Genomic DNA, 21,332 nt, shown 5'->3' with positions numbered 1-21,332 from the left:
TTCAGGCTCTCTGCCTTTGTTCCTGATGAAGGGCTTTTGCCCGAAACGTCGATTTTGCCTGTCCTCGGATGCTGCCTGAATTGCTGTGCTCTTCCAGCACCACTGATCCAGAATCTGGTTTCCAGCATCTGCAGTCATTGTTTTTATCTGGTCTGATCTCACTTAATCCAGCAAGGATGGCCACAATCAGTCATGCACTTGGTTCTACAAGGGTTCCTTATGGACAGGGATAGTGACACACTCGGTCCTGTGGGTCAAAATGCACTAGGTCTGGGGATTACAAGCATATCAGTCAGCTGTGGAGATTGTCAGTCCCAGGATTGAGTGTGGTCAGTAAGGAATCATTCCAGCTATTTTATAGCTGGAATTGGCCAAGTTCGGTCGTAGAGATTGGTCAATGCTGGTCCGGGCGCTTATCTGAAGGCAGTTCATGGAATCTTGAGAAAAACAGGCGACTCAATTCTGGGGATGAGCCTCATTGTGCTGGAAGCCTGATAGTGTTAGAATGCAGTTGGAGAGAGTAGGTGGGACCTCATACTGATTTGGAGGGGTCTGGGAGATCTCAAAGGTTGGAGGGGAGAGGGTAAGGGGATTCAGTTCAAACAAGCCATGTCTGGCCTCTACATGGGAAGGGATACAGATCTTTAAACCTTGAGCTGTGGGGGTAAAATGCACAAAAATCTTTGTGTGGGGCTTAATCAAAACTGAGGGAGGCTGAAGGGTCATTGGGGTCAGAGGAACAGCAACATAAAAGGAAACAAGAAGAATGGGGGGATATTTGTGTGTTATAGGTGGGTTTTGTAAATCACTCCCATAAACATTAAACTGGAACTGCATCTCACCATCGCAGACCAAAAGCCAACAGTGCAGTAAGCTGACAAAATGCCAAGCAGGAGAGGAAATTACTGTTTTCTTTTATGGGAACACAATTTGCCACATTCACTTTAAGGCAATTCAAGGGGCAATTGCAAGAATTGTGCCTTTACTGAATAAGTAATGTTGTCCATCTGCTTTCAAGCCATACTTCATGTGGAGATCAATAATTGTCAAAGAATGTAGCTAACAAGGTATGACCTGAAGCAATAATGAGCATTTCACTGTGCCAATGAAATGCCTCTTCTCATGTAAGTCCAACTAGTCTTATTATAACAAGGAGTCTAACAGTTCATCCTGATTTTCCCAATTGGTAATGACAGTCAAGAACAAGTACTGGAAGACAATGATCAGCATCTTCTCTTACACAGAAAATGAAGTCTGGAAAGATGTGCAATGATATAGAAAGGAGGTTTGATGGGGAGGAGTCCACTGGTTATCTAACATACATTTGCTCAGAGCTCCTGAATAAGGCATGAGTATGATCTCCTTGGGAAGCCCCTTTGTTATCCTGTGCGAAGGCAGAACATAACATGCAGCTTGATTGTTCAGGATGTGAGGCCTCAGGCATCCCCTCAATAATACTATGTCATCTCTCTGAGCTTCCCACTGATTATTTTCTCATGAAGCTAAAATGTCAGAAGCCACGCCTGCCGTTCATGTAGCCTTGTTCCTGCTGAGAATGACTGGGAGAAGGAGACGACAGAAACTAGAGCTTTAGCAAGTTCATCAACTTTCAGCAATGGCTGCACAGCCTCCACAGGGGAAGCAGCAGGGTGAGATCCACTGAGGAAGTGCACAAGAAGAATCTTGATTTCCAGTGCACTCCTCACACCAGAATTGTGTCAATGTTAGGCAGTTCATTGTGGGCGCTCCCCCTTATTCACATACACGGACAAGAAGAAATACATGAGTATTACGAACAGAGGGAAACACTGAGAAGGCTATTCAGTGTACCTGTTTATGGAGTTGCTGAGATTCTTGTGCTGATCAGAGCACTACTTATTCATCTTCCTACTCTGGATGCATCCACTGGTTTCAAAGAGGCCCAGGGTGGCTGGTTCACTTGTAAAAATGTCTCTGACTTATCACTTAAAAGTCACAGTTTATTGCAACTGCTGACCTAAAGATAAACTGGTATATTTCAGGATTGAATTGGCTTTTACTGCAGAAGACAGAGAGAGCTCCTGAGCTTCTGAAGGCTTCTCAGTTTCTTGTTCACAGCCCCAAGCTGTTCATTTACCCGAGAATCAATCTGATAGATTTTAGCAGGTGGAAGGCCTACGTTATTGATAACTGGTCACTGGTCCATAGAGCTTCTAGTTGCCATTGAAAGCCCCACTTGTACACACCCACTCAGCCCTAGCTTCTCTGTGAACTGCACTTCAGTTCCTGCTTGAACAAGCTGCTGTGTAAACAGTGCTTATAATAAGTGCCAGGCTGTTTGCTTTCAAATCATGCAGCAATCTTCCAGCAATCCTTGGTTTTAAAAGTTATTTTCCCATTTTAGTCTATAATCAAAATCACAGAAATATTAAAAGACATAGTATTTAAAGTATATTGAGTCACTTTGTATGAAGGTGAGTGTGTGCGTGTGCCAAGTTTGACAATCAGAGCAATAGAATGGCTGAGTGTGAAAGTGTGTGCATGAAGGATCTGTTTGTGGGTTTAAGTCTCTGTTCCAGGGGGATGTGTGTTCATACAATATTTTTTTGTCTGGAACATTCACATATTGATGTGCCTTGATAGTATCTCCCTATGATACACTATAAAAAAAGTTATTTTCTCAATTCAGTTGACAATCAAAATCACAGAAATTTTCAAAGACATGGTATCTGAAGTATGTTCAATTGCTTTATATGAAGGTGGGTGTCCGGACGCATAGTGTATTGCACAGAAGTGTTGTGTCATGAAATGTGATTAATAATTAATTCTGTTCTGTGTTATCTCACAGAGATCCAAGATTTGCTGAAAGTATTTACTGTCAGCTGTTAAAACAAAAAGTTGAGTTCCAGGTCCATGAGGCATTCACCGTTTCCTGTTCAGTGGAAGGAATTCAGTTCTTGCCTCTGCACCCTTCTCCTGCTGCTGAGCTTTGCCTTGCCCCCTGCCTGCTGTTTCACTGGCGGCTGGCCAAATACAGAGGCAGAGTGGACTGTGTGTGTATGTGAATTGGTACCAAGGACAAAGGCTCGGGGTGGAGCTTGGCACTGGTAGAGAGAGCTGTGGCATGTGACAGGGACTCAGTGAGAGCAGCGTTACATTACATCAGTGTCAGGCAGATAGTCACTGGAAAACTTGGGCCCTTTCTCATCTGCTCAGAATTGTCGTCTAGTAGCCTGCAAACATCCTTCTGGTCACATGATGGCAGTTGAAGTTGGTTGGTCAGACATCTGACAGCGCAAGAGGCATCAGTGTACACTGACAGGTCAGTTATCTGAAGTGAGGGTCAGTACATGAATTTAGTGCTGTGCCCACAAGTGAAGATTAAACTTCCTGATATAGTGAAGCTCTAAGTTCTGAGGCCCCATGCTGCATCATACAGCACTGCCTCTGGTGTATCTACTCTCTGTTTATGTAAAAGTGGGATGCAGTGTGGCCACCAGCCCTTAGAGGCCAACCTCACCCACTCGCAAGTCTCAAATTAACACAAATGACCAGGACAAAGCAGTTTGCCACTGGCCATCTGATAGATTACTGCATGACAATGTGAGGGAGATTGATTAATGTCAATAACAATAATGTCAGTAACAGGGGGAACTGGGGAAAAGAGTTTACTGAGTTATAGTAAGAGGAAGTTGGATTAACATCATTTGTGATACAGTTAGTTATACAGAGCACTGAGAGGGAGGGATTACTGAGAGGAGTGTGAAAGAGCTGGATTAACATCAGTAAAGATACAGTTAGTCATACAGATTGCTGGGAGGGAGGAATTACTGTCACACAGTATGAGAGTGCTGGGTTAACACTGGCAACACTGCTGGGGAGAGAGGGCTTACAGACTGATAGTGTGAGGGAGCTGACTTAACATCAGGAGGGATATAGTCGGTAACACAGGTTGCTGGGGGGAGATGGGCTACTGAGTGACAAGGTTAGGGAGCTTGTTTAATATCCGTAGAGTTACAGTAAGTAAAACAGAGTGCTGCTGTCAAAGGGGCTTCTGAGCTACAGGATGATGAAGTTGGATTAAGGGGAAATACAATTAGTAACAATGAATGTTTGACAAAGTGAAGCACAGGATGCTACTAAATAAGATAAGAGCACTTGGTGTTAGGGACAAGGTACTACACGGACAGAGAATTGGCTGACTGTCAGAAGGCAGAGAGTAGGAATAAAGGGGTCTTTAACAGAATAGCAGCTGGTGATTCATGGAGTTCTGCAGAGGTTAATGTTAGGACCACAACTATTCACATTAAACATTAACGATCTGGACAAAGGCCATTTCTGCTACATTTGCCGATGATACAAAGGTAGGTGGAGGGGCACGTAGTGCTGAGGAAGCACGGAGCCTGCAGAAGTTCTGGCCAGACTAGGAGGGTTGGCAAAGAAGTGGCAGATGGAATACAATTTGGGAAAGCATGAGATTAGGAAGGAAGGAAGACTACAGGTGTAGACTATTTTCTAAATGGGGAAGGCTTTGGAAATCTGAAGCACAAAGGGAACTGGAAGTCCTAGTTCAGGATTTTCTTAAAGTTAACATGCAGGTTCACTTGGTAGTTACGAAGGCATGTTAGCATTTGTTTCAAGAGCGCTAGTCTACGAGAGTAGGGATGCACTGCTCTGGCTGTATGATGCTCTGGTCAGACTATATTTGGAATATTGTGAGCAGTTTTGGGCCCCTTATCTAAGGAAATACGTGCTGGCATTAGAGGGAATCCAGAAGAGGTTTACAAGAATGATCTCAGGGATGAAGGCTTGCTGTATGAGGAGTGGTTGAGGAGTCTTGGTCTGTACTCAGTGGAGTTTAGAAGGATGGTTGTGGGAGGGAGTGGGGTGAGGGGAGGTGGGGATATCTGAATGGAGCTGACAGAATACCTGGATAGTACCTGATGCAAGATGCTATGGAAGGAGAGGAGTTATTGAGTGACATTGTAAGGGAGTTGGATTAGCACCAGTGGAGATACAATTAATAACAAAGGATGCTAGTGGAAGAGAGGTTACAGTTAATATTAGAGGGTGAGGGATTATGGAATGACAGTGTAAGGATATTTGATTAACATTAGTAGAGATACAATCAATAATACAGAGGCTGGGGGAGAAGAGTTGCTGACTGATAGTGTGAGGGAGTTGGGTTAACATCAGTAGAGATACACGGCATTGTTGGGAGAGCGGTCACTGAATGGGAGTGTGTGGAAACTGAATTAACAATGGAGAACCAGTCAGTAACACAGGATGTTAGGACAGAGAGGTTACTGAGTGACAGGGAGAGGGAGCTGGATTAACAACAGTCGAGACACAGTCAGTATCATAAGGAATTGGATGAAGTGGCGCTATCAAGTAACAGTATGAGGGACCTGGATGAACATTGCGGAACTGCAGTCAGTGACATAGGATGCTGAGGCAGAAGAGGGGTTATTGAGTGACACTGTGAGGAAGTTCAATTTGGCATCAGCGGAGATACAGTCAGTAAGACATGGCACTGGAGGGGTGGAGAGGTTACAGTCAATAATAGGTCATTAAGGAGAGGTTGGTTAATGAGTGACAGTGTGAGGAAACTGGATTAACATTAGAAGAGATACAGTCAGTAACACAGGGTGTTGGGGGGAGTGGTAACAGGACGCTGAGGAGAAAAGGGCTAACTGAGTGACACTGTGTGGAAATTGGATTAACTTCAGTCATGATACAGTCAGTGACACAGTGAGCTGGGAGAGAGGGGTGCTGAGTGAGAGCGTGAGGGAGCTGGATTAAGATCAGTAAAGATACAACCTATGGCCTAATACTGGCATTGATGCTGGACAGCTAGTGTTCTGTTGACAATGATTTGAATCGATGGTAGAATTTAAACTCAATAAATATGTGAAATAAAGAGGCTAATACTGTTGTTGATTGTCATAAATATCTATCCAGTTCACTAATGTCCCTTAGGGAATTAAAATTGCCAATCTACATGTAACTCCAGACCTACAGCCCTTGACAACAGCCTAGCAAGCCATTCAGTGGTACCAAACCACGACAGTCTTAAGAGAATAAAATGGGACAAATTGCAGCAAAAACTACAGCAAACACTGCTCTGTTGACCCTGCAAAGTCCTCCTTATCAACAGCTGGAGATAGTGCCAAAATTGGGAGAGCTATCCCACAGACTGGTCAAGCAACTGCCTGACGTAGTCACACTCTCAGAATTAGACCTTATAAGACAATCCACAGCTATCACATTGGCAGGACAGACCCAGCAGAGTTGGCACCGCAGTGCTAGGCTGTCAAGAGGGAATTACCCTGGGAGGTCTCAACATTGACTCAGTACCCCGTAAGGTTTCAAGGGCAAGGATAACGCCCGGCAATTACCATTACTCATGAGCTGAGGAATCAGTGCTTTTGCACGTTGAACAGCAGTGGATGTACCTGTCCATTACAATATCAATAAGCAAGACCAATGTGCAGACCTTGGGAGATGAACTGAGATGTTGTGTGACATTTTCATTGCGATAACTACAATAGATTTTGAATACATCTAGCAACTTAAGACGATGTCTATAAGGTGCACGTTGGTAGCAGCAGAATGGTATGGAAATGCAATTAACAAACTTATGGCCAGGCATATTCTACACTCTGCCATGATCATCAAGCCAGAGGGTCATAGAAGTCATCGAGATGTACAGTACTGAAACAGACCCTTTGGTCCATCTCATCCATGCCGACCAGATATCCTAACCTAATCTAGTCCCATTTGCCAGCACTTGGTCCATATCCCTCTAAATCCTTTCTATTTATATACCCACCAGATGCCTTTTAAATGCTGCAATTGTACAAGCCTCCACCACTTCCTCTGGCAGCTCATTCCTTACATGCACCACCCTCTGTGTGAAAAAGTTGCCCCATCAGTCCCTTTTAAAGTTTTTACCCTCTCACCATAAACCTCTGCCCTCTAGTGCTGGACTCCCCCAACCCAGGGAAAAGACCTTTTCTATTTACCGTATCCATGCCCCTCATGATTTTATACACTCTATATGGTCACCCCCAATTCTGATTCAGTGAAGATTGCGGGAGGTCATGTCAGGAGCAACACCAGGTATACCTAAAAATGAGGTGTCAAGCAGGTGAAGCTACCAAGCAGCAAGTGGTTGACAGAGCAAACAACCTACAACCGATGGGTCAGAGCTAAGTTCTGCAATATTGCCACATCCAATCATGAATGCTAGTGGACAATTAAACAACCCACTGGAGGAGAAAATTCCACAATGATCCCCATGCTCATTGATGGGAAAGCCCAGCATATCAGTGCCACTATTTAAGAAAGGTGGCAAGGAAAAGCCAGGGAACTATAGACCAGTGAGCCTCAGTGGTGGGCAAGTTGTTGGAGGGGATTCTGAGGGACAGGATTCACATGTATGTGGAAAGTCAAGGAGTGATTAGGGGTAGTCAACATGACTTTGTGGGTGGGAAATTGTGTCTTACTAACTTAATTGAGTTTATTGAAGACATAACAAAGAGGATTGATGAAGGCAGAGTGGTGGACATGATCTATTTGGACCTAAGTAAGGCATTCGACAATATCCCACATGGCAGTCTAGTTAGCAAGCTTAGTTTGCATGGAATATGGACAGAACTAACCATTTAGATACAGTACTGGCTTAAAGGTAAGAGTCACAGGGTGGTGGTGAAGGGTTGCTTTTCAGACTGGAGGTCTGTGACCAACAGTATGCCACAAGGATCAGTGCTGGGTCCACTGCTTTTTGTCATTTGTATAAATGCTTTGAAGCAGATCAGATGCTAGGAATCCTACAGTGTGTACAAAGCCTGTTCACAAGGCACAAGTCAGGGGTATAATGGAATACTCTCCATTTGGCTGGACGAGTGCAGTTCCAACAACACTCGAGCATGGCACCATCTGGGACAATGCTTGATTGGCACTCCCTCCACAAACAACTACTCCCTCAACCACCGACACTCAGTAGCAGCAGTATATGAAAGCCAAAGGAATTCCCAAAGGCTCCTTAGCAAGCACGTTCCAAACCCATGACATCCCCTATCCAGAGGTACATGGGCAGTAGATACATGGGAATACCACCAACTGCAAGTTCCCCTCTGAGACATGCACCATCCTGACTTGGAAATATATCACTGTGGTGACTGGCACAGAGGGAAACCTGCAGATGTTGGTGTCCCATATATCTGCTGCTGTTGGCTTTCTAGATGGAAGTGGTCACAAGTTTTGAAGGTGATGTCGCTGGAGCTTTGGTCATTTTCCTTTGTGCATTTATTGAAGGTACACTCTACTGCTACTGAGCATCAATGATGGAGTGTGTGAATGTGGTGCCAGTTAAGTGAGCTGTTTCATTCTAGATGGTCTCAAGCTTCTTGGGTCTTGTTGGAGCTTCACCCATCCAGGCAAGTGATATCCCATCACACTCCTGACTTATGCGTTGTAACTCGTGGAATGTTTTGTGAGTCAGAAGATGAGTTATGCACTAAAAGAGTCCTAGATTCTGATTTGCTGTTGAAGCTATGGTACGTATATATAGCTAGTCCAGGTGAGTTTTTGGTCAATGTTAACACCCAGGATGTTGGTAATGGTGGATTCAGTGATCATAACACTATTGAATGTTATGGGTAATGGTTATATTAACTCCTATTGGAGATGGTTATTGCCTGGCATCTGTGTGACATAAAAGTTTACCACTTTTCAGCCCCAGTCTGGATATTGTCTAGGTCATGCTGCATTTGGACATTGGCTGTCTCAATATCTGAGAAGTCACTAATGGTCCTGAACATTGTGCAATCATTGGCAAACATCTCCATTTCTGACCTTGTGATGGAGGGAAGGTCCATGATGAAGCAGCTGAAGATAGTTGGGCCTAGCACACTCCCCTGAGAAACTCCTGCAGAGATGTCCTGGAGCTGAGATGACTGATTACCAATAACCATGACCATCCTTTTTTGTGCCAGATATGACTTCAACCAACAGAGAGTTTCCCTTGATCCCCATTATGTACAGGACATACATGGGCAATTTTCCACATTGTTGGGTGGGTGCTGGGTATTGTTGCTGCACTGGAACTGTTTCCATCGGGGAGCAAAAGTTCTGCGGCATATCTTCGGTATAATTGACAGAATGCTGTCAGACCCCAGAGTCTTTGCATTATCCAGTGCTTCCATGCATTTCTTGACATCACATAGAGTGAATTGAATTGACTGAAGAGTGGCAACTGTAATCCTGGAGACTACTGGAGGAAGCCAAGATGGATCATCCACTTGGCAGTTCTGGTTGAAGATTGTTGCAAATGCTTTTGCCTTAACATTTGCACTGTTGTGCTGGGCTCTCCTACAATTGAAAACAGGGAGTTTGTTAAGCCTCCTCCTCCAGTGTATTGTTTAATTGTCCACCACCAACCAGATGCTACAGGATAGTAGAGCTTAGATCTGATCCATTTATTGTGGAATCGTCGATTATGTTGTTTGGCACAGAAGTAGTTCTGTCTTGTAACTTCAAGTTGACACCTCAGTTTTAGGTATGCCTGATGTTGCTCCTGGCATGCGCCCCCAGCACTCTTCATTGAAGCAGGGTTGACCCGCTGGCTTGATGGTAATGGTAGATTGGGGAATATGCCAGGCTATGAGTTTGCAGACTGTGTTGGATTCTGCTGCTATTGATTGTGCACATTTCCTCATGGATGCCCAGTCTTGAGTTGTTAAACATGTTCGCAATCTGTCCCACTGGCATGGTGATCTTGCTACACTACATGATGGAGGATATTCTTCATAGTGTAGATTAGGTCAAGTATGGTTTTCCCTCTCGTTAACAGACCCAGTGTAGCAGCAATGTGCTTTAGGAAATGACCAGCTCAATTAATGGAGCTGTTACTGAGCCACCCCTGGTTCTGAATATTGAAATCCCCCTGCCAGAATACATTCTGTACCCTTGCTGCTGCCAGTGCTTCTTCCATAACTCAAGAGCCCCTTACTGATTAAAAATCTAATGTTTTCAGCTCTGAATATACTTAATGACACAGTCCACTTTTGATGGTAATGAATTCCATAGATTCACTACCCTCTGAGAGAAGAAATTCCTCCTTACTTCCATCTTAAATGAGTGACTGCTAACCTGAGTCTATGCCCTCTGGTCCTAGACTCTCCCAATGTCGAAACATCTTCTCAGCATTTACCCTGTTAAACCCCCAAATATCTTATCTGTTTCAGCAAGGTCTTTTCTTGTTCTTCAGCCCTCTAATAAGTACTCACACAACCTATTGAAACTCTTCTCTAAGAAACACCATCCATACCTGAATTAGTCAATGGATTGTCTCCCAAGGCAGTGTACTTTTCCTTAGCCGCAGGGACAAAAACTATAGAGGGGATTCTTCTCTGATTCTAACTCTTTGCTCTTCCTGTCCTGTGAGTATTCAATACAGAAAGTGTAGATGAAGCTTTATTCTGTACCTAACCCTGTGCTGTACCCTAGAGTTGGGTTTGTTTGATGAGTACAGTAGAGGCGGATTTACACAGTATCTAATTTTATGCTCTACCTGCCATGGGAGTGGCGGATATAGACAGTACAGATGGTACTTTATTGTGTATCTAGCTCTGTTGTATACCTGCTCTGGAAGAGTTTGATTTGGAGAGCATAGAGCTCCTTTACTTTGTATATTATTTGATATGAATATATTTGATGGGGACAGTGAGCTTGACTCTGTATTTAAATCATCGCAGTAACCATGTTGAGGAGAGTTTGATGGAAATAATGTAAAGGGAGCTTTACTTTCAGTTTAAAACAATAGAGACAGCTTTTAGGTGTATCTCATCCCCAGCCGTACTGCAGAGCAGATTTCTGTGCTTAACAAAAATTACTATTTCAAGGAATTAGACTCCAGGTACGGGTGAACAATTGAGAACCATCGCCACATAACTGTTCTAATTAAAATTCTCATGGCCCTATAAACTTATCCTTATATACACAGAAAAAGAAAAAAATGGGATTAGATTAGATTCCCTTCAGTATGGAAACAGTACAGAATAACTTCAAAGTTACATTTGTACACAACCTCTTCAGTTCCAGTTCATCTGCAACCACCATTTCACCACTGCTTGTACAAATGTTACAACGAATGCCAGCTGTTCTTTTATCATTTCTGCTCGCAACTAGAAATACAGGAAAAATATAAAAGACAAGGTCTTCACGCTGTTCTCGGGGTGTTCGTTGGGAACGGTGTAAAAGATGCTTTACCCTGTATCTAACCCTGTGCTGAAACTGTCCTGGAAGTCTTTGGTGGGGACCCTGTCAAGGAAGCTTTACTTTCATTTTAAAAGTAAGAGTAAACTTTAAGTAAAAAAGAGTAGAGGGAGCTTTACTCTGGATCTAACCCAGCGCTGTCCCTGTCTTGAGAGTGTTTAGTGGGACAGTTTAAAAAAAAAGTAGAGGGAGCTTTATTTGATTTAATTTGATTTATTGTAGTCATGTGTACCTAAGTACAGTGAAAACCTTTGTTTTGCGAGCAGTACAGGCAGATCATAGCAAACAAGCACGTTCAGATCATAGGGTGCTAAGTCAGAGTGAGGTATAGAAAATTACGGCTGCACAGGAGGTATGCAAAGCAAGACCAACATGCGACATTATTCGAAGTTAGAAAGGTCCATTCGTCCGTCTAAGAACAGCAAGGAAGAAGCTGTTCTTGAACCCGTTAGTGGGTGTGTTCCAGCTTCTGTATCTTCTGCCTGAAGAGAGCATTACCAAGGTGGGAAGGTTCCTTGATGATGTTGACAGCTTTTCTGCCACCTCAAGAAGTGTAAATGGAGTCCAGGGATGGAGGATTAGCTTCCATGATGGTCTGAGCTGTGCACACAACCTTCTGTAGTTTTTTACAGTCTTGGGCAGAGCAGTTACCAGGTCCTGTGATTGGGATAGTGCGTTATTTATGGTGCATCTGTAAAAGTTGGTCAGGATCCTGATGGATGTGCCGAGTTTCCTAAGCCACCTGAGTAAGAAGAGGCATTGCTGTGCCTTCTTGACTGTTGCATGACCGTGGGAGGTCCAGGACAGATTGTCGGTTATCATCACTCCAAGAAACTTCACACTGTTGACCCTCTCCACCTCAGCTCCATTGATGTAGATAGGAGTGTATCCTCCTCCTTTCTTCCTGAAGTCAATGTTCACTTGATTTGTTTTGCTTGAGAGAGAAGTTGCATCAAGACACCAAGCATTCTATATCCTTCCTGTATTCTGACTCATCATTGTTTGATATCCATCCTACCATGGTGATGATATTAGCAAACTTGGAGATGGCGTTTGTTCGGAATCTGGCTACCCAGTGGTGGGTGGACAGGGAGTACAGTGGGAGGCTGAGAACACGTCCCTGAGGGGCGCCAGTGTTGAGGGTTATTGTAGAGGAGGCACTGTTCACTGATTGTGGTCTGTGGGTCGGGAAGCTGTGGGTCCCGTTTACTATGTATCTAACCCCATGCTGTACATAGAAATGTAGCAACACAGAAAATCGGTGCAGGGGTACGCCATTCGTCTCTTTGAGCCTCCACTACCATTCAATATGATCATGGCTGAGCATGCAATTTCAGTATCCCATTCCCACTTTCTCTCCTTACCCCTTGATCCCTTTAGCTGCAAGGGCCATACCCAGCTCCCTCTTGAATATATGTAACAAACTGGCCCCCAACAGCAACATGTTCACAACTCTGAGTGAAGAAATTCTTTCTGATCTAAACCTGTCTTGTAGCTATCCTGACAGTGTTTGAAAGGGACATTGTAGAGGGCACTTTACTCCGTATCTAACTCCGTGCTGTCCATGTTCTGGAAGTGTTTGATGGGCACAGTCAAAGGGAGCCTTAGTTTCAGTTCAATAGATTAGAGTCTTGCTTCATGGTGGGTGCATGAGCAAGTAGTGATATTAATCAATTCTTACAACTAAAAGTAAGTATTACTATATGTAGGATTCCTACTGATGTCACAGACCCATGCTACACCTGGTCAAGTACGAACCAAGGCTCCAGTGAATCTGATGTGAGAAAGGGGCATGTCCTCACCGCTTCTGACATCAAAGCAGTTCTCCTTGACTGTCCAATTCAACGATTATATTTTGCTTTGCCCTCTTGTTTAGGAGAAGGGAAGGTGTTGGGTTCAAGAAATCACAATTCTTATTGGTAAAGCTGAAGTCACATGTTCAGAGGAGCATAGCCATTCACAGTTGCTCTTTGCCCTGCGAAACCACCCAAAGATCTCTCACCAACAAACACAATCAAGAAACACAAACACCAACAAACATAACCAAGAAATAATCATTGTAGGATACAGAGTCGAGAGTATGGTGCTGAAAAAGCACAGCAGGTCAGGTAGCATCCGAGGAGCAGAAAAACCAATGGTTCGGGCAAAAGCCCTTCATCAGAATTCCTGAGGAAGGGCTTATGCCCAAAACATCGATTCTCCTGCTCCTCGGATGCTGCCTGACCTGCTGTGCTTTTCCAGTACCACACTCTCGACTCTGATCTCCAGCATCTGCAGTCCTGACTTCCTCCTCATTGTAGGATACAGTTTGGAATTAGTCACTTGCTCCATTGCATCTTTCGGTATGAAAATCGAATTAAACTTAGCTCTTTGCTCCACTTGCTCTTTCTCAGAATTCTTTAATTATTTTCCCTTTACGTGTTGTGCATCAGAGAATCTCCACCAACATGCATGAAAAGTAAATGAGTCCCATTGACATTATTATTGAGTGCGCACACTGCACTGGGACGGAACTGGAAATAGTGCATCTGTTGTTTCTGCCTCTTCCTACCTGGCTGCATCCTCGGCAGCTTGACTATCTGCAACGTCTCACTGGTCCCTTTGACTTCCTGAAGAAGGGCTTATGCCCGAAACGTTGATTCTCCTGTTCCCTGGATGCTGCCTGACCTGCTGCGCTTTTCCAGCAACACATTTCCACCTTTGACTTTTTGCCAGCTCACCACTGATTGACCTCCTGTTTGTCTAGCTGCTCCCCGATCCCGCCATCTGGCTGTGCCTTCTGATCTTCTGCCTGTCCTCCTGGTCTTCCAATTGTCCTACTCGTCTTCAAGTTGTTCCTCCTGGTCTTCCATGGACACTTTCCCCTACAAATAGATCTTGATCAATTGGGTCAATGGTCTGAGGAGTGGCCGATGGAATTTAATTTGGATAAATGTGAGGTATTGCACTTTGGTAAAACAAAGAAGGACAGGACTTATACAAGTAATGGTATAGCCTTGGGTGGTGTTGTAGAGCAGAGAGACCTCTATAATTCTCTGAATTATTGGTAGACAGGATGGTTAAGAAGGTGTTTAGCATGCTTGTCTTTATTCCTCAGAAGTTTGAGTATAGGAGTTGGAATATCATGTTGAGATTCATGTGCAGTTCTGTTCACCCTGTTATAGGAAGGATATTATTAAACTGGAGAAGGTTCAGAAAACATTTACCAGGATGTTGTCAGGAATGGAAGGTTTAAGATATAAAAATAGACTGGAACGTTTTTCACTGGAGCCCATGAGGTTGAGCAGTGACCTTATTGAGGTTTATAAAATCATGAGACGCATAGATAAGATTAATAACAAGGATCTTTTCCCTCGGCTGGTGGAGTTCAAAACTAGGGGGCATATTTTTAAGGTGAGATTTAAAGAGGGGTAACAGTTTTAAGCAGAAAGTGTTCAATGTATGGAATAAACTGTCTGAAAAAGTGATGAATGCAGGTACAGTAACAACATTTAAAAGCCATTTGGATAAGTTCATGAATTGGAAAGATTTGGAGGGATATGGGTCAAGCACAGCAGATGGGACTAGTTTAGTTTGGGAACATGGTTGGCATGGACTAGTTGGACAGAAGTGTCTCTTTCCATGCTATGCGAATATAGAAAGGGTGGGTCATAGCAATGTCTTGCAGCAAGGTCTAAGTGTGGGCTATGTTGGAGAGATGAGTGGGGGGTTTGGGGTGGTGCTGAACATCTCACTTCCTCAGAGGAAGTCCTCAGGCAGAATCATGGAATTTGTTTGGTAAGCATTCATGGTAGAGTGTCTCAGAGAGGGGTTTTTGGGGAGAGGCAGGTTAGTGGGGTGTTGAGAGTCATCGAGATCTACACCACAAAAAAAGACACTAACCCATTGCTCCTCAAATTCAGACTAGTTTGTTATAAAGTGATGTTTGGAAAGAGTTCAACTCTATCAGTTATCACTTCCCCTCCACACCACCCTATTTAGTAAGGGCTGGGTGGGGCAGGGTCAGTGCCAGTGGTCCCTAACCATTTCTGCTGCAGTCTTACTGTGTCAGATAGTTTCAGTTCTGTGGCTGTTCTTCTGGCCCCCAGCTTCCTGTCGCGCTCTGTGTAATACTGAGTCCATTCACAAACTAATAATTCAGCAGAATTAATCAGTATTTCGTTCACAGGAAGGCAGAGCTAACAGAGGTAGAATAACAGAGAGAGGGACAGGGAGTGAGAAAGAGAGAGGAAGACAGAAAGAGAGGGATATCTACAGACGTAATGGGTGATATAGAATGATATTTCAGTACTTGTTATGTGTAGTTTTGGACCGGTTCGGCTGTGCCTCAGACAACCAACAAAAGATTCAGGACTCTTTGTTCACTGAGGGCCATCATCCCTCAGTTGGAAATACTTTTGTCTTTGAGCCTGAAGATTTTGATTTAAGTCCCACCAGTTTGGGGTGGGGGGGGCTGATATTTTGGGCTCATGTGTTCTGAGGCAGCGATGGCTGTGACAGGGCCCAAGCTATAGCAGCTGCGATCCTCTCTAACAGGCTCCTGCTGCCCCAGTTGCCTGCACGTTGCTCTCAAAGGTTCACTGAGGCACTGTGATACTTGTCAAGCCTTGATAGAAGGTCACAGTGGAACAATGATTGGAAAGCACTGACCCAGAGACTTAAGCTCAAAAATCAAGGTGTTCACTGTCAGAGGAGTTAGCTCTTGAATGGGATGTGATGTTGAGTCCCAATCTGCCCGCTTGGGTGAGCCGAAAATGTCCACCAGCACTATTTTGAAGAAGCTGGTGCCCTGGCCAATACATTTATCCTTCAATCACCATCACAAAGAACAGATTATCTGCTCAATATCACATTCCACCTTGTGGGAGTTTGCTCCCTGTCGCATGGTTTCTCTTACATTATAACTGTGAGTAAATCTCAATTTTTTTTTGTCTCTATTGCATTTTGACATGTCTAGTAGTTGTGAAGTTGTTATATAAATGCAAGTCTTTTTGAGGGAGAGACAAACAGGCATGCAGTGAAACAGATACAGATAGAGGGAGGGAGGGAGGGGGCAAGAAGGTAGGCGAGGGAGAGAGTGGCAGTATAGAAAAAATGTAGATAGAGAGAAAGTAAATGAGATACATTAAAAAAAAACAAAAAGTGAGGGGCAGGAGAAGAAAGGTGGGGGGGGGGAGGGGAGAGAGAGAGAGAAAGAGAGAAAGTAAGTCAGATGCAAGCTAAGCATTGGCTGAACTTCTGCGTGCTGAGATTTGACCTGTGGTAACCCACTGCTGATTGGACCAAGGCTAGGCTACAGCCTTGAACGTGAGTTGGATGCTGGTTATCTGCTGTAAACATCTAATTGGTGTACACTCCGCCCTCCAACAGAGAATGAGCTCGGTGTCACAGTCTGACCACAAGTCACCCAGGAGTCAGCAGCCCTGCTCACTGTCAACTGCCCAACAGAAACCAGAGAGAGGGCAAGAGGGGAAGGACAGGCAAGAGCCTGCAAAGGGTTACACCGCAATTCATCCAGAGACCCATCGAATTCAGCCAGGACATCAGCGAGGCAGGAAACCTCAACACGGTAAGTAAAGCAGTAATCGGAATTCCCTGGGAATGAGAAGGAAGGAGCCCCAAAGAGAGAAGGGAGAGGGAAAGTGGGCAGCTTCATATAGCTAACAAGACAAGTCTTTCATGAAGTGATCTGCATTGCTGTTGTATTTTCTGTTGATTTTGGAGTCTTGCTGCTTGACTTGAAAGGAAGTTAAATTCTGTTATTGCAGGACAACCATAGAATTGAAGCTGAAAGGCTCACACCAGGTCATTGACATTTCCAGAGCTACCATTGAAGCAGGTTTTACTCAAACATTCTCATGAGGTGAATATATGGAGCAGAGGGTAGTGGGGGGGGGGGGGGGGGGGATGGCGGTGACGGGGTTGCGTATGTAGTGGTGACTTAAAGCTGCAAGCATTAACCCTTTCAGGGACTGCCTTTTTTTTTCTCTCTCTCAAAGAAATCTGAAATGTAGAGCGTTTGAGATTTGCTTCCTTTTCTCTCATTGCCCAGATAAAATTCATCATTGAGATGGGGAGTCACTTTCCTGCACAGCTCGAACTGAGCAAAGCAAAGAAGGTACATCATACTTTGGGCAGGTGGGCTGAGAAGGAAATATCAAAGTGACGTGTCAGTTTGGATCAATCTTGTTGGCAGAATCCAATTCAAGACATTTATTCCTTACATTCAAGTTTATCGACTTCTCTGACACACAACACATTTCACGCCGATTATGTCTGTTCTCCCTTTATATTTAAGTTACTTAATTGTTAACCCCCCCAGCTTAATGTTAGTTATACTGGCATGAAATTGAATGTTAATCTTTCAACATGAGTGAAAGATAAGCTTCTGATTAACATGTTACATGTCCATTCCCAAATCTCTACCCACCAACACCAACACCAACTCTCAAAGTTTAGGAAATCTCCCAAAGTTATTTGCACCCATTGCTAAAATTCGACAGATCCATTCGCGAATCTGCATTTACCAAATCGTTCACGGTAATACCATGTACACCAAACGCTGTTGTTGAACACGCCCACTCCCATACACCAGTTAGCCCTGGGACCTGGATCACAATTCAGCTGGACTAATTTGAACTTGACTTGCAACCTGTGACTTCAAATTGGGAATGTGCAATATTTCACTCCGAAATGACCCAGCAGCACAATGTTGCTTGGTTCTTGAACTGAGCAGATCCCTTGGCTTCTTTTGAGGACAGTCTGTTGAAAAAAATGCAGACAATTTTTAAGTTGTTAAATTGTGACAGAGCTGACAGGCACAATCCTTAGTGTTTCGGCTACAGTGCATTCAGAACATTCAATAATAGAGTCCACATGTAACTTTACATTTACAATTAAGTTTTATTTCCACACACACAGGATACAGTTGTTTTTCCAGTGCTACATCATGATGCTGACTCAAACATGACAGAAGGCTGCAATGTTGGCTAGCAAGCCCAGTTACTGGGAATGTGTACTGCCATCCTACTGAAAGCTACAAACAAAGGCTCTTTACTCATTTCTGTTCTCATCGGATCACATGTAATCAGAGCAGGAGTAGATCATTCGGCCCATTGATGCTGCTCGATTATTCAACGGCTGATCGTTCCGTTCAAGTCTTGATTTCTGGTTTGATCAAAAATCTATTTAACCCAGCCTTAGAGTATGATTGATGAGCCAACCTCTTAATACAGTTTGGGTGAAAATTTTTCAAAGATTAATAACCCTCTAAGAGTAAAACTGTTTGTGCTCATCTCTGTTTCAAACAGGAGACTCCTTGGTGGAATCTTCACTTTTTTGAGACTCAGTGTTGAGCAGGGTATAACTGCAGGAGAGACTTATGCTGGGGGGGTTGGTGTGACTTTTCCCACAGCGTTATGTTCTTTTCAGTTTACTGGACATTCACGTGCAGGCAATTGCCAGGTATTTTTGGCAGGAATTTCTGAGGAAGACCAACACATTTTGGGCTGCAACATTTGTGCGCCATCTTTTATAGGAACAGTAGTTCACTCTCTGCAACCCAGGATTCGATTACATTACAGTGTGGAAACAGGCCCTTCGGCCCAACAAGTCCACACCGCCCCGCCGAAGCGCAACCCACCCATACCCCTACATTTACCCCTTACCTAACACTACGGGCAATTTAGCGTGGCCAATTCACCTAACCTGCACATCTTTGGACTGTGGGAGGAAACCGGAGCACCCGGAGGAAACCCACGCAGACACGGGGAGAATGTGCAAACTCCACACAGTCAGTCGCCTGAGGCGGGAATTGAACCCGGGTCTCTAGCGCTGTGAGGCAGCAGTGCTAACCACTGTGCCACCGTGGCCGCCCACGTATCGCTGATCATCATCACTGCTCACCCCAGGAGATGTCAGATTCCAGATTAATAAGTGGCATCATGTTTTAACGAGGTGTCCCTAGAGGATCTACTGAAGGCTATCCTAGAGAGAAGGGAAATTCTCTTTTCTGTGGGTGCTAACAGGAGATCATCCCAGCTGATAAAGGCAGAGGGGAGGTCAGCAGCTATGGTTGGCTCAATCGAGCCTGGCTATATTGCCCCATGATGATGAATGAACTGCTATCTCTGCCAGGGTGTGTATCATTATCCACTTGATACCTCATGCTCCTACAAGTGTTATTTAGCACTGTAAGGTTACCACTGTGGAGAACTACGACATGGTTTTTTTTTTAGATTAGATTAGATTAGATTAGATTACTTACAGTGTGGAAACAGGCCCTTCGGCCCAACAAGTCCACACCGCCCCGCCGAAGCGCAACCCACCCATACATTTACCCCTTACCTAACACTACGGGCAATTTAGCATGGCCAATTCACCTGACCCCTGCACATTTTTGGACTGTGGGAGGAAACCGGAGCACCCGGAGGAAACCCACGCAGACACGGGGAGAACGTGCAAACTCCACACAGTCAGTCGCCTGAGGCGGGAATTGAACCTGGGTCTCTGGCGCTGTGAGGCAGCAGTGCTAACCACTGTGCCACCGTGCCACCCACAAATGGTGCCACCCATGGTGTTAGGCATCTCCATGATATGCTTCAGGTACAATCAATATCTCTCAGTTCATTACAGCTGCTGATGTAAGTTTACTGGTACCACACTAGCACTGCTACTCACACAACCATCAGAGCTCACATTTTCACTGTGCATACACACACCATCAGATGACTGACCTTTCATCACAATTTGAAGAATACACATTACAATCAGTTTGCACCAAAGGTTTGCATGGGACAAGGACACGACCACAAAGTCCCCCTTTTAAGCTGAACCCTGCTTGCCTGCCACAGCCAGGTTTGTGTACATCAGCCAGTGTGACTACTTCACTTGGGCAGGTTTCTTGGCCTGGTCAAGCTTCACTCACTTTGTGAACACGTTTCCTATTATTAGTGAACCAGCTCGTGCCTAACTTTAATGGTCTGGGATATTACTCAGCATTCATGACATGCTAATGAATGTAAAACAGATTCCAAGGTGGAGAAACCCAACCCATCTAGGCACCATTTTCATGCAGAGGGTGGCACGTGTATGGAATGAGCTGCCAGAGGAAGTGGTGGAGGCTGGTACACTTGCAACATTTAAAAGGCATCTGGATGGGTATATGAATAGGAAGGGTTTGGAGGGATATGGGCCGGGCGCTGGCAGGTGGGACTAGATTGGGTTGGGATATCTGATCGATATGGATGGGTTGGACTGAAGGGTCTGTTTCCATGCTGTACATCTCTATGACTCTATGACTGTATAACTCAACACCAAAACTTTGACCTGCCGTTGGGAAGCTGAATTTTTGCTTCCCACCAATATAGTTCCCCACAAGATTTTGTAAATTCTCCAGAAAGTTCTACCTCTCATTTTGTCTCACAGTGCCCACAAGTTCAAAACTCGTAGGAACATACCAGATAAGACAGGTGAGCTAAGAGCCTGGATTAGTACATGGAACTATGTTGTAGCCATTACAGAAACTTGATTGAGAGAAAGACAGAACTGGCAGCTCAATGTTCCAGGGTTGAAATGTTTCAGATATGATAGAGAAGAAAGTAAAATGGATGGGGAAGTTGCCTAGCTGATTAAAGAGAATGTCACAGCTGTACAAACAGGGGGCATCTTGGGGGGCTCTCAGTGAGGCAATGTGGGTAGCACTCAGGAATAAGAAAGGTGCAATCACTATGGTGAGGTTGGACTGTAGGCCTCCCAATAGCCAGCAGGAGATAGAGGAACAGATATGTAGGCAGATCATGGAAAGATGTAATAACCACAAGGTTATTGATTAGATTACATTAGATTAGATTACACTACAGTGTGGAAACAGGCCCTTCGGCCCAACAAGTCCACACCGACCCGCCGAAGCGAAACCCACGCATACCCCTACATTTACCCCTTACCTAACACTACGGGCAATTTAGCATGGCCAATTCACCTGACCCTGCACATCTTTGGACTGTGGGAGGAAACCGGAGCACCCGGAGGAAACCCACGCAGACACGGGGAGAACGTGCAAACTCCACACAGTC

The 21,332-nt window shown here is 44.5% G+C and overlaps 1 protein-coding gene across 4 annotated transcripts in view; it reads left to right on the top strand.

The window, feature by feature from the left end:
* The first annotated feature begins 3,156 nt into the window (after positions 1–3,156).
* The window catches only part of LOC122558003 (oxysterols receptor LXR-alpha-like), a 72,518-nt gene continuing 54,342 nt past the window's right edge, over positions 3,157–21,332 (top strand). The window contains exons 1-2 of one of the 4 annotated variants that reach the window (XM_043706316.1): positions 3,157–3,301; positions 16,630–16,828. The gene's annotated coding sequence lies outside the window, so the exon portion shown is untranslated. Of the gene's footprint in view, positions 3,302–14,799; positions 16,166–16,629; positions 16,829–17,157; positions 17,378–21,332 lie in introns of those variants that run through there. The other 3 variants (XM_043706317.1, XM_043706319.1, XM_043706320.1) reach the window with 3 other exon arrangements.

The sequence above is a fragment of the Chiloscyllium plagiosum genome, chromosome 16, assembly GCF_004010195.1.
Source record: "Chiloscyllium plagiosum isolate BGI_BamShark_2017 chromosome 16, ASM401019v2, whole genome shotgun sequence".
In the NCBI taxonomy this organism is placed as follows: Eukaryota; Metazoa; Chordata; class Chondrichthyes; order Orectolobiformes; family Hemiscylliidae; genus Chiloscyllium; species Chiloscyllium plagiosum.
Note: the sequence above shows the minus strand (reverse complement) of the source record. Positions and strands in the feature narration are given on the sequence as shown.